Consider the following 12,125-nt stretch of genomic DNA (forward strand, 5'->3'; position numbering starts at 1 on the left):
TCACAGAAATGTTTTTATTGACATATTTTTGACACTTTATATATAGCATTCTATGCATGGTTATATTGGATGATGCTATTAGAACTCTAATATCATTATTCAATAATATGTAATCATAGGAATATAAAATAATTTTGAATAGTATATATACATATATACATATATATATATATATAAAATTAAGTCGCTTTAAATTTTTATATAATCTATAACTACACATATCTGTTTAAACTTGTTGTTAGATGCTGCGCGAACTTCAAGAACCAATTTAACAAATAAGGAAGTTGAGGATATAATTGCAAGATGGCTAATTTTAGCCAAGCAGAGATTTGACCGAGATTTGTAAGTTATATATAATATACCTCAATTTAACTATTTTATCATCTTATCTCAAACTTTTTATTTTTATAAGAAACTGATTTTAAAGAGGGTGAACACATGCACTATCTGTTCATTATTGCGTGTATTAGTTTTTTTAAATTAAATACAACATTTAAGAACTTATTGTTATTTTTGTATAGAATATTTATTGCAGAATTGACTTATTGCACCTATGTATAACAATCACATATTTCTTTTTAGGAAAAAGGAAGAACAAAAAAAGAGATGCGAAAATGAGGAGATCTAAACAAGAAAAGGACAGGTTATTAAATATAATAATTTTAATATATAATAAATAAAATATTTGAACGTTTATTATTACGTTTATTGCACAGTTTATTATTATTACGTTTATTTATAGATTTTATAGAGTTTATTTTTGCATATGTACTTTTTTTATTTTGAATGTATTAATTTCATACACAGTAATTATATATATATTTTATTATTTAAATGGTTACAGTATTAAATACATATGCATAGTTGTAAGTGCAATAAAGTAATTATTAAATATTATTTTTTAAATATAGTATAAAACGAGAAAAGTTATAATAATATATACAGTTGAATATTAAAGTAATTTAAAGTTCTAAGTATTTTAGTACTTTTATGCGTAGCTGTAGCATAAAAAATTAACAATCACTATGTTTATTTTATTAATGCCTATATATTAAAAAGTTATGCACATTTAAGTTTTCTAACAATTGTATCAATTTTTTTTCATAATTCTGATAAAGTGATAACTAGAATTTAAAAAAAGTTACTTTAAAAATGATTTATTATAAGTATTAATTATATATGTTAGTGATATAGTTATTAAATATGATTAAATGATGTGATTTAACGTGAATGTGTATTAAATGATAGTTACACACCCACATACACGTACATATATAATAATATGGCTTATTTAATATAAAAAACTGTTAATCTCGGCTCGAATTATTGTGTTACAATAAAAATAAATTCTCGACGGCAATCGGAGCCTGTGCGGATGACATGCACAAAATTAATAAATTAAAATGAGATCTCAAATCAAACTTATTTATTAAATTCTAAACGTTTCGACCCACTTCGGGTCTTCTTCAGTAGCTGCAAAATACAAAGAAACAAAAATAAAAGATAATCGGTACAATCAGAAAATTATAAAACTCGTATACATACAATCCGCAAAGAAATTAAATATCATTCTCCTCCCTATTCAAACCGTCCGGCCGTCGGAGTGTCTCCCTAACGGTGACCATCGTCAGGAAGGAAGCAGAGCAGTGACTCCCTTACCAACACTAATCAACATAGTATAAATTAAACGTATAAGATCCACAAGAATTATAAATTAAAAACCGGGAAGAACACTCACCCCGACAGCAAAAACAGAGAGAAGACGATGCTACACGTGACATATCACTCTAACGACTGTGCGGTATTCTACCTCGACACAGTCGATACATATATACGCAAAAAAAACAAATATAAAAATAAAATATGAAAATAAATATAAAAACAAATAATACTTATCGGCACTCATGTCAAAGGTCTAACGAAAAAATCCGGTTATGTATAGTCACAAAGCTAGATTTTGGTAAATTTTTCGATTAACAGATCAAAATTCTCGTTTAATTTGTCGGTGTCGCTATGTAAATTTAAACTATTCTTCTGACGCTTTAAGTGGATCATTTCGGATATCAAACGTTTACCTAAAAAAGGCTCCTCGTCCAAGATTTTTACATCCTCCCAATTAAATTCATGGTTCAATAATCTATGTTCCGATATGACTGATAATTGTGACGCGTTTCTTTTTATGTTGCTGCGATGTTCTTTCATCCTAGTTTTCAACAATCTACCCGTCTGCCCTACATACGACGCATCACAATCCATACAATCAATTTTATAAACTACATTATTATGGAGTTCCCTTGGTAACTTATCCTTGTGTACTTTGATGAATTTACGGAGACTGTTAATTGCTGTATAGGATGGAATGACATCCAAATCACGTGTAATGTCCTCGATTCTCTTCGATACATTATTGATATACGGAATATTAAAGTACGAAACTTTTTTCTGCGTTGGAATCTTGTCATTGCATATATTTGCTCTATTGTTATGCAACTTATTATTGTACCGGAAGAACAACTTTTTTAACCGCGCTTGTAATGTTTGAAATATCAATTTGAGAGGATAATTATTAGACAAAAGAACTCCAATCATAGACTCAAAATTATCTTTATGGAATTTCGGATGAGATAGCCAAAAAACTCTATCTATGAGGCTGATAATGGTGCCTTTTTTATGGCAGAGAGGATGCTGCGACTCAAAATTTAAATATCTGCCTGAATACGTCGGCTTATGAAACAAATCAAACTCAATGCTCCCATTATTTATAATAATAGTGACGTCTAAAAAATTCAATCGGTTGTCAACCCCCTCCTCCATGGTGAACTGCAATCTAGGATGGAAAGAATTGAAAGTGTTTAAAACAATTTTAAGCATGGAGGGAGGGGCCGCCAACGCGATATCGTCAACATATCTAAAATAAAATGGAAATGACATTGGAATCGCAGCAATCGCTCTATTCTCCAAATCTTGCAACGTGATATCCGCAATGATCGGTGAGAGAGGGGAACCCATAGGCGTGCCAAAAGTCTGTTGATAACATACATTATTAAACATAAAATAAGTCGAATTCATAATTAAACGAATTGCCAATAAAAATTCATCTCGTGGAATAATACACTCTTTTTCAATATACCCCCATCTGTTAATTAAACTATCGATAGCCATATCCAATGGTACGTTGGTGAACAATGATGCAACATCTAGTGAAACTAGCTTCACATCACTATCCACACATAAACCATTTAATTTGTTCACTAATTGGAAACTATCAGAAATAGCCGAATCAGGTTTCGGAATTGCCTTATGTATTATCTTATGTAAAAATTTTGCCAAGTAATAAAGAGGTGTATTCCTAGATGACACGATGACACGTAAAGGGCAATTCGGTTTATGCACCTTCGGCAGACCATACGCTCTCGGTAAAACCCCGTCCGTGCAGTTCAGGGATTTATATGTTGTTGAAGAAATGTAATTCTTCATTTTCCATCTATTTAAAATCCCGTGTAATTGATTAATTAGGTTCCTAGTCGGATCTTTTTTAACAACAGTATAAGTATCCCGGTCAGCCAGCAAATCACACATTTTGTCCATGTACATATCTCTGTTCATCGCAACCGTGATATTACCCTTATCCGCCTTCATAAATAAAATATCGGGATTATCTTGGATGAATTTACCCGTCAATTTGTAAGCCTTACAAAAACTATTTTTTGTGTGAGCTTTTCCAGACATGGAAATATGGAATTTATTTATTATGGGAAAGGCTCTATTTCTGACTGCAGATCGTTTTTCCACAGGGAGTTTAAAAATATTTTGTTCTATATTTTTCAACAACTCTATGGTGGTTTTATCTTTGTCAAATACTGGCAGACAGAAGTTTTCTCCTAACCGCAACAAATCTCGAATTTCACACGGTATCGATACGGATGATAAAATATGGCTTATATTTTTTGAAACGTATATATGTATTATTTAAAAAATAAAAATGTAATTAAATAAATTACATTTATTTGAAAGAAAAACGTAGAGGAGACAAGGGTTGATTGTAACACGAGTAAAAAGTAATAATCTTTAAAATTAATGAAAAACATATTTTATAGCAGCACTAAAAAGAGATAAATGCTCGGTAAACTTGTATTGAACGTTTATCTCTCCTTTTAGCACTGCTATAGCACTGCTATGAATTTAATTTTAAATATTGGTACTTTTACTCGTATTAAAACCAATCTTTGTCTCTCTTATATAAAACTCTTTTATGACGTATAAATTATATCACTATAACATTCTATTTTCTATTACAATGATGTCATAATGACATCACATCTGTATAAATTACATCACTGTAACATACCATTCCTATCACAATGATGTCATAGTGATATCACATCTGTATAAATTACATCGCTATAACATTCCATTTCTTATCACAATGATGTCATGATGACATCACATCTGTTACGAAGCGGACATTTGCACGTCACTATGACATCACTGTGATTTTATTTTGACATATTTTATCGTCACAGAGCAATGTCTTTGTGACATCACTGTGACATTTTTTGCTATATGGGTATATATCTTTGTAACTAAGCTTTAAATTAAAATTTTATTAAAGTAAACTCTACTTGAAATTAACTGAAGAATATAATTATGTTAACCATTTAACTCTACAAAGTTTAGTTTGCGAGAAACTCGTTTTTTTCAATCGCTTTAACTCGAAAATTATCGACTTCTCAACATTTTCGCTGAGGAAAAATGATTTCCAAATTGGCCAGAGAATTCGGTATTATATGTCATATATGTTTATTTAGTTACACCCAGTATATATATATATATATATATATATACATATACAGGGTGTAACTAAATAAATCACACGCACACGTACTTACGAGTATGCGCGCGCGCACACGCACACTTATACACACATACACATGTTTATATATATATATATAAACATGTATATGTGTGTATAATATATATATATAAACATGTATATGTGTGTATAAGTGTGCGTATAAGTGCGCGCGCGCGCGCGCATACTCGTAAGTACGTGTGTGTGTGCGCGCGCGTGTGCGTGTGCGTGTGTGTGTGTATGTGTATAAATTGAAAGGATTCTATCAGGTATAGATGAAATTTAAATAGTTACTTTATTGCCAAAAATTAATTTTTATTAATTTATTTTTATGAGAAAAATTTTTATTATATTGTAAAATTAATAAAAAAAACTTGATTTTATATCGTGAAATTAATAAAAAACTTGGTGGAAATATATTAATTCAAACTTCATGTATGTATATATACGTATATAATTTCAAATAAAGAGTATATGTATAATTACCATATTGAGTTTTAGAATTTAAAATGTTTTGAATAGTAACTGGTTCATAAATTTTAGTTTCCTCATATTCTCGAATTTTTCCAATGACATTCACAACTGTATAATCTTTGATAGTTAAATCCATAGGGACATTTCCTAAACTCTTAGAATAACGTTTTTGAGAAAAAGCTCCGGATACATGTACCACCTATATACATATAAAAAATATAATTATTAATTTTATAAAATACTTATTAATTATGAAATTTATTATTAAAAATGTTCATCAATAGAAAAGTTTAAATTTTGCAACAATTGTTGTAAGATGACTTTGAAACATATTTGCTAAAAAAGAATTTTCTAAAATTATAAGTTATAAATATTGTAATAAGAAATGTTTTTATGTATACATACATACATACATTTTAAAATTATTTATAATGAAATAAATAATGAGATAAATATTTAACAAAAGTCAATTTCTTTTACAATATTTATAACTTATAATTAGAAAATGATTTTTTAACAAAAAATGTGTTTTGTAAAGTCATTTTACATTATTTATTATAAAACTTAAACTTTCCTATATGAGTTTTTTATATTCAAGATAAAAACAAATTTACATTAAAAAATTTGTTATCAAAATTAATTGATCAATTGTAAATAATTTTTTTAAATTATAAAATTGATTTTTTATTTGTAATATTTTACTAACAGTAAATTAACATTATTTCTAAATGTTAAAATTTAGTTTTGTTATGTATAATTTATAAATTATACTTCGGCTCGTATACAATTAAAATATGTGATGAAACAAGATATCGATTTGTTTTTTAAAAAAGTACACATTGTGATTATGTTAAGTAAAAAGAAATAATTTTTATAAAAAAAGTGTTATGTTCGTGACAAAAAATGTCGTTACATAATATAACAGCATCTGACGCTCTAACTCATGCCAACAAACATGAATTTTGTACTGCGTTCGTCATATAATCTCATAATTGTTGTATTTATAATAAGGTCGATATGACTAAATTAATTTTTTAACATATTATTAGGATATTGAAAAAGACTGTCGTACAGTCGAAACGTTTATCTCAACTTTTGTATAGTATGACGTAAATTAATAAATAAATTTTTCAATTAATAGCATATAAGCTCGTTAAGTTGGCCTTTTATTATATCACATATTTTAGTTTTGTTATTAATTTTTATTATTAATAATTTTTATTAAAAAAAAACATTTTTTATAGAATATTTTTATTAATAATTTTATCTCAATTTTTTATAGAATTGACATCAACAAATTAATTATTTATTTTATTGTAAGATTATTTATAAATTATGTTGATTTTTACATTTTATAATTATTTATAAAAAGATTTTTTAAGAACAGTTAATATTTTATGTAATAACAAATATATAAAATAATGTCTTAATTTATGTTGTAAACATTTGTAATAAAATGATTTTAATTTTGTGATAAAAACTTACAAATGATGACAAAGTGATAAATATAAGGCCAACTTATCGAGCTGAATATTCGAGATGTTCAGTCAACTACCATTTATTACATGTATAAATTATAAAACTACAGTCATTATATTAAAACTAACGCAAATTACAATCATTCTATAAACGTTTCGACCGCACGCGGTCTTCTTCAGTATAATTATTGAAATATAAATTCTTACAATTCACATAATATCGAAATTTAATTATAGTTATTCAGAAGAGTTTTTGAGCAATTAACGCGTGTTTCAATCCGTCCTGTCCAACAATGTTCGCCTCGATATGATCCCTGATTTTGTTCAGATCTCGGATAGTTTCATCGTTAATATGCGAGAAATTAACCCGTTCCGTAGGCGCTGCGATTAATAAAAAATTACCGATCAACGTATGTCCAAATTATAATATGTATCCCCTACAATTTGTAATATGCTTACCTATCATCGTTCTTCTTGACAATTTTGCTACTTATTAACAGTTATTAAGGATGACACATAACAAACCAACAATACAGAAAGACAGCTCATTTTAAACTCTACTTGATCGGAGAGCGTGCGTGTTTTTATATGATCTAATATCTATGTTTTACTCGTTAATGTCCTATTTGTCCTATTATTATTTCTTGTTCGCTAATATATCCAAAATATCAAAATACGAATCGCTAAGTAACTCAGTATCTTTGTTTAAATTTAGTCCATTTTTTTGTTCCTTGATATGTAGCATCTCAGAAATGAGTCTTTTATAATAATTATTTTCGTTGTCCATGATCTTAACATTGTCCCAATTAAAAGTATGATGTTCATTTATTATGTGTTCAGAAATTACTGAATGTTTCGTTGAGTCTCAATTTCATTATATTTGAGTCTCAACGAAACATTCAGTAATTTCTGAACACATAATAAATGAACATCATACTTTTAATTGGGACAATGTTAAGATCATGGACAACGAAAATAATTATTATAAAAGACTCATTTCTGAGATGCTACATATCAAGGAACAAAAAAATGGACTAAATTTAAACAAAGATACTGAGTTACTTAGCGAGTCGTATTTTGATATTTTGGATATATTAGCGAACAAGAAATAATAATAGGACAAATAGGACATTAACGAGTAAAACATAGATATTAGATCATATATAAACACGCACGCTCTCCGATCAAGTAGAGTTTAAAATGAGCTGTCTTTCTGTATTGTTGGTTTGTTATGTGTCATCCTTAATAACTGTTAATAAGTAGCAAAATTGTCAAGAAGAACGATGATAGGTAAGCATACTACCAATTGTAGGGGATACATATTATAATTTGGACATACGTTGATCGGTAATTTTTTATTAATCGCAGCGCCTACGGAACGGGTTAATTTCTCGCATATTAACGATGAAACTATCCGAGATCTGAACAAAATCAGGGATCATATCGAGGCGAACATTGTTGGACAGGACGGATTGAAACACGCGTTAATTGCTCAAAAACTCTTGATTCTGAATAACTATAATTAAATTTCGATATTATGTGAATTGTAAGAATTTATATTTCAATAATTATACTGAAGAAGACCGCGTGCGGTCGAAACGTTTATAGAATGATTGTAATTTGCGTTAGTTTTAATATAATGACTGTAGTTTTATAATTTATACATGTAATAAATGGTAGTTGACTGAACATCTCGAATATTCAGCTCGATAAGTTGGCCTTATATTTATCACTTTGTTTTCAATATACGAGCGACAATTGTATTAATTTATTACAAATGATGTTTTAAAGTTATGTATAACTCGATTTATGTTATTGCCCCATATAGTAACTTGAACCTTCCAGTCTTTATTATTTGTCAAAATTACTCGACAACGTTGAACTTCACCATTTTTAGTTTTAACAGCAATTGTACTGTCGATTTGTTCCACCATACTGATAAAACACCTTAAAAAAATATATATATATAAACAATTAATATTTTATATTTATTAAAAAAATAAAAAAATAATTAAAAGTTCAATAAAATTTTTAATAAATGTATCTTTTATACATCAATTACATTTATATGATTTTATGCTACTATTATATAGTTTTATTCTTAAACTGACAGAATTTTACAAATTTGACGATAATACTGAAATAGTGAGAATAAGTAATAAATATGAATAAAAAATTTATGAATAAAAAATTAAATATTAAAAAATTTTTTAAACTTACACTGTACCATCATTAGGTAACATAACTTCGAAAAGTTTTTTTGGTGAAACATATAATGTTGGATTATCACACAACTCACGATAAATGTCTGATTCGCTTCTTTGTAGCTTTATCCTAGAATTTTTAAATAAAAAATATTTCAATGTAACACGCAATTTTAAAATAAAAATATAAATAGCAACTAAAATTTAATATTATATAGTAAGAATATATATTTATAAGAATATATTATTATTAAGACAAATAATATAAATATTTTTAACAAAAATCAATTGGAATATAAATAATTGTAAAATAATTTTTTGTAATAGTTTATATTAGCAAATATATAAATGTTTAGTTGTAATTAATATAAGTTGTAAATAATTAATATAAGTTGTAATTAATATATGTAACAAATATTTAGCGAAAATTTTTTTGAAATATCATAATTAAGTGACTATAAGACGAAATATACAATATATGTATACAATATTTTAATTGTAAGATAGATTTAAGCACATATTTAATTATAAGTTATATAATTGTAATTAGTATAAATAAATTATTCATATAACTTCATATATATTTACCGTTTAGTTTAATAAATCATATAATAATATTTCAATTTTATGCACAATTAATAATACTAAATGAATTATACGATGTCTGTTACTTTTAATGATGATGTTACCATCATTACGTAGCGATGTACATGTTAAAATATATGCGTAATGACATTACCATGATACAATCCCATACAGCACCGATAGATTGCAAAAACATTACAACAATCTTTCACCGCAATATTGCAATATTGTAAATTCACTGCAAAATGTTGCTACATCATTGCTGTTGAATTGCAGCAATGTTAAAATGTCCGCTTTTTGGAAGATTGCAACAAAATATTACAACAATATTGCAATGTTATGAGTTTGCAATAATGCATTGTTATTGCAACCATAAACTAATGTTGCATATACAGGTATATAAATGTAAATAAATCATTAATGAAAATACGTTGTAGTTAAATGTTATCTATATTTTTGTTTATTGCAATGTAATCACAAATAAATATAATCACAGTCGATTATATATAATCACAATAAATAATATAATCATAAATATAATCACAATCGATTAATCGAAACTTAAAGATAATTTTAAATTTGGCGTATGGGCTAGCATTAATTGCCCACTAGCTATAAAGAAACTTAAAGATAGTAACGACGTAGAGTTTGAACCATAAACTATATAATTCCAAACATAACATTTGAGCCTTAAAACATAGTTTGTTTTCAGTTAAGAGAACTTAAAAATAAAGATAAGGAATTATGTTAAAACAAATAAAGTAAATCATTGAACATAAAAAAAACTTAGAAAGAGCATTATAAATATTATAAACTTAACGAGGCTGATTTTCCTTTCCTGTTAAGGATCTGTAAAAATAAAATAATATTAAAATTCATATACTTACATAAAACCTCACCTACATAAATATATCAAAAGTATGTACGTATTACTCAAGATATTATACGTAGAATCCTCCTTGCCAAAATGTTTAGTAATATTCTCTGAAACAATATAGTAAAAATATTTTAATATAAAAACAAAAACAGATTAATTTGCCTATATTTATTTGTATATAATGTGTTGTTTATACTATTACACATAATACAAAAACATATGCTTATTCTAGAGACAAAATCACATATATCCTCTCAAAATTTCAACTTGATTAGAACAGTAATAATTATATTTATCTATTATGTGCCTTTATATATTTTCTTATTTCAATATTTCTTGCTTTCTTTCTGGTTTTCTATTTCACAATATACAAATACATATTATCTGCAATGCGACAAATGTATATGCACAGTGCGAACTGTATAAATAGTTGAAACACTCATCACAAGTAAGAAATGATAATATAAAATATACACACATAAAGCACTAGCTACAGATTTATATATATTATATTACTTTTTATGTATTATAATTATTTATTTTAACTGCTGCCTATATTTACCTCTAAAGTATCTATAGTTTCATATTACTGTATCATAGAGATATGTACATATATCCCATAGCAAAATAGAAAATTAAATTAAATAGAGCAAAAATATTCACTTAAAAAATATACGAAGATATATCATAAATAAATATATAGTTTTTACTTTCCCAATCAGTCTCAGACTCCTTGAGGTTATAGAGGTTATAGGTTCTTATTAACTTTGGGACAAGTAATTCTCTTTTATAATTACGAAATATAGATTTTTAACTTTATAGTATATCGTTATAATTAAACATAGTATTATCAAAAAAATGCTTACCTTTTCCTTTACACAGCAAAACAAGTCAATGCGAGTTACTGTACACGTGATAACCACGAGTTGCAACGGTCTACGTCTACTACGTAGCGAAGCCGGCGCCTACTATACACGCACACATGTATTGCGCAGAGCGTTCGGCGCAGAAATTTAAGCCAATGATTTAATAAAATTATTGATTATCGTTAACATCTTTTATTGTACAATATTGCAAAAAATTATTTTATTACAGTATTATACCCAGCAAATACCAAGTTACAGTTTTGTAATTTTCCATTTTTGAGTGGGAATTACAACTAACAATTATATAGCTGTAATTTGGTGTTTGCTGGGTACATGTATATATATTACAATATATAAATTATAGAATTTGGATTACATGCAATATTTCCGAAATATTAATGTCATGTTGCTACAAGTGTGCTGGAATTTTGTGCACCTATATCTCTGCAATGTCTTTATAATGTTGCATTGCAACTTGCAACATTGCAACGTTGCTGCAATATAATTGCAATAATCTGTGCTGTATGGGATGTTACATAGCAACCATCGTTATTAGGACTAAAGGATATCGCACACAAATTACATAAGCTGCATATGCATAGCATAAGACCTTATGGACCAATGAGCATCAAGCATTGAATCACATGCTCGATGTTCATTGGTCCATAAGGTCTTATGCTATGCATATGCAGTTTATGCAATTTGTGTGCGATAGCATTAAAGGCCGCCGCACACACTTTTGCATGACATATAATGTAAGTATAAAGAATTTGATTGGTTGAATTTTAT

At 27.2% G+C, this 12,125-nt stretch overlaps 1 long non-coding RNA gene across 2 annotated transcripts; it reads right to left on the reverse strand.

Moving 5' to 3' along the window:
* Positions 1 to 10,030: 10,030 nt before the first annotated feature.
* Positions 10,031 to 11,551, reverse strand: LOC114934773 (uncharacterized). Of its 2 annotated transcripts, none has more exons than XR_003820345.2 (3): positions 11,337 to 11,551; positions 10,520 to 10,577; positions 10,031 to 10,442 (listed from the first exon to the last, which is right to left on the reverse strand). It is a non-coding gene; the product is annotated as an uncharacterized LOC114934773 (long non-coding RNA). The 2 variants fall into 2 exon arrangements; XR_003820346.2 differs by having other exon boundaries at positions 10,527 to 10,577; positions 11,337 to 11,548.
* Between the last annotated feature and the right edge of the window lie 574 nt (positions 11,552 to 12,125).

This window comes from Nylanderia fulva, unplaced genomic scaffold (assembly GCF_048542155.1).
Source record: "Nylanderia fulva isolate GAGA-0341 unplaced genomic scaffold, ASM4854215v1 Scaffold670, whole genome shotgun sequence".
In the NCBI taxonomy this organism is placed as follows: domain Eukaryota; kingdom Metazoa; phylum Arthropoda; class Insecta; order Hymenoptera; family Formicidae; genus Nylanderia; species Nylanderia fulva.